Genomic DNA, 2,500 nt, shown 5'->3' with positions numbered 1-2,500 from the left:
TGTGTCTGTCCCCCTCTGTCTCTAGCCCTCATTCTCTCTCTGTCTCCCCCCTTCTCTTGCCCAATTTCTCTCACTGTATCGCTCCTTTCATCTTTTTCTGTCCCTGTCCTCCTCTGTACCTCTGCAAGTCTGTCCCCTCTCTCTCCCTCTGTCCCCTCTCTCTCTCTCCCTCTCTCTGTCACTTCAGTCTATCTGCTGTGCCTCATGAGGCTCAAGTTCAAATGAAGTTCTTTCCCCACAGGAGCTGATATGAAAGTCTGTCCATAGAAATGAAGACATCTTATTCAGACTCTGGACTCATGTTTCATTTTTTAATTCACACATCATCAACTACAAAAATATATGGAAACATGGAAAACAATCCATTTAGTTTTCAGAAGCATTCTTTTCATTTTCTACTAAAAGCAGCAGGTAATTAACTCCTTATTGTCCAGAAAACAAACACAATATAAGAAATGAAGCAAAGCAGATCACAAAGCAAAATGACAAATCAATGAGAATCACACACAAGAAATCAAGAACATGTGGAAAAGAGCAAACATGTTCTTTTAACCCCTGCAGAAGCCCAAATCCCTGCCTTACTTTACCTACTTTTATGTAAACAAGTGCTATTGGCCCTAAATTCTAAAATTAAGGGACATTTTTTTGGTAATGGGTTGGACTGGAGGTAGACTAAAGGTGTTACACAAAAATAATTGAAAATGTATACTTTATGCTTCAAATAACAGTCAAACCATTTTGGGGTCAATGTGACCCCAGAGGGCCTTAGGTGTTTGTATTTGCTGCCAATCAAAAAATTCAAAAACAGCACCCTCACTAAACTTTGACATATTCCACTCCGGTTCATGTCAAATAGTCAAGATCATATCAAATATTTTAAAAAAAAATGTATTTCATTTTTTAAACTCAAAAATAGGGTATATTTTATGTAAACAAGGCCTTTTGGCCCTCAATTCCAAAATAAATGGAAAAAATCGTGGTGATGCGTTGGACTGGAGTCAGACTGAAGGTGTGACACAAAAATGATTTAAAAATTTACACTTTATGGTTTCGGTAACAGTCAAACAATTACGGGCCAACTTGACCCCAGAGGGCCTTAGGTGTGTGTGAGACAGGAGCGCATTACGAAGGTTATACATATATATACAAATAATGAACTTGTTGCCGATGACTCATGCAATACTTGTGTCATGTTAATACTTTCTACATCTAAACCAGTGCTTCTCAAATAGGGGGGCGTGGTGAAATGCCAGGGGGGGCGCGTGTGACCCCGGGGAACATGCACGGCAAAACTACCGTTTGCATGTTTTCATTGCAGTGGCGCTTTCACGTCTACATGTCCTGCACCATTTACTCTCATTATTAGAGCATGCAGGGAGTATTAGCTCCTCTGCTGTGGTGTGGGTTGTTTTGGCGCGCACACACACACACACACACCACAGAGCTGAAGATATGAAGCACCGAGCATCCGCACACACACACACACCACAGAGCCGGAGCCAGCACAGAAGACACAGTGGAAAAATACTAAGCAGGGATGAAAAGAAAGGCAGAGAGAGACGGAGATAATGAGACGGACAAAAGTCTCACGAAAGCTAAGAGGAGGAAATATGTGGAAGCAAATGAAGCGCCTGGCTTCACTGTGACAACGGTGGGAGACGAGGACAGACCGGTGTGTTTACTGTGTCTACAAATGTTGCCAGCGGACAGCATGAAGCCAAATAAATGAAGGCGTCACTTAAACACATCACAGCCCAACCACGCTGATAAGCCGAGCCGAGTTTCTTCAGCCAAAACGTGCCGGTGAAAGATAAACCCCTCCCTCCAGTCACAGACAGGATCAGCTCTTTCACTCTAAAGCAGTATCCACTCTTAGGGCAGAGGGCTGTGGGCTTTCTTCAAAGTACAGATCCCAGCTAAACATTGATCAGGAGCTGAGAGTTGCAGTCTCATGCTTCAAACCCCGCTTTGAAAAGTTGTGCAGTGCAAAACGTGTCTGGCTCATTGCAGCCATTAATCCTGACTTCATCATTTTGTTTAAAAAAACCAGCACAATTAGTTTTATTCATGTTTGTTTTGTAAGTGAAAGTGTTTAACATGTTTTGCTCCTGAGGTCATGGTGCTGATCAATTTAATTTATTATTATTTATTCATTTTATCTAAGTTTATTTTTCACTATCAAATGGCTCAATTAGTTGGTTGAATAATGTTTGGTATAGTTTAGTAAAATAGTTTACACAAGGATTTGATTTAGTTGAAATGAAGGCAAATTGATTGAACTTTAAATCTTTCCTGGTTTACAATAAAAAAACAAGGTTAATAAAGTTATTCTTTGTTGTAAGTGGATCTATTTCTTTCTTTTTTCTTTTTCTTTTTTCATCTTTCCTTAACGTTAATAGGGATACGATGTTATGCAGAGGTGGACTTGTAACAATTTTATAGACAAACTATACTATTTATCGTGGTGGCGGAGGGTGGGGGGGCGCAAAACGTTTTCTTC

At 40.4% G+C, this 2,500-nt stretch overlaps 1 protein-coding gene across 2 annotated transcripts in view; it reads right to left on the bottom strand.

Moving 5' to 3' along the window:
* Positions 1–297: 297 nt before the first annotated feature.
* Positions 298–2,500, bottom strand: part of LOC143016943 (major histocompatibility complex class I-related protein 1-like) — a 7,524-nt gene continuing 5,321 nt past the window's right edge. For both annotated transcript variants that reach the window (XM_076171537.1, XM_076171536.1), the window contains exon 8: positions 298–2,500. This exon is cut by the window's right edge and continues 205 nt beyond it. The gene's annotated coding sequence lies outside the window, so the exon portion shown is untranslated.

The sequence above is a fragment of the Genypterus blacodes genome, unplaced genomic scaffold (assembly GCF_046128005.1).
Source record: "Genypterus blacodes isolate CSIRO-AG114 ecotype Tasmania unplaced genomic scaffold, CSIRO-AGI_Gbla_v1 ptg000258l_1, whole genome shotgun sequence".
In the NCBI taxonomy this organism is placed as follows: domain Eukaryota; kingdom Metazoa; phylum Chordata; class Actinopteri; order Ophidiiformes; family Ophidiidae; genus Genypterus; species Genypterus blacodes.
Note: the sequence above shows the minus strand (reverse complement) of the source record. Positions and strands in the feature narration are given on the sequence as shown.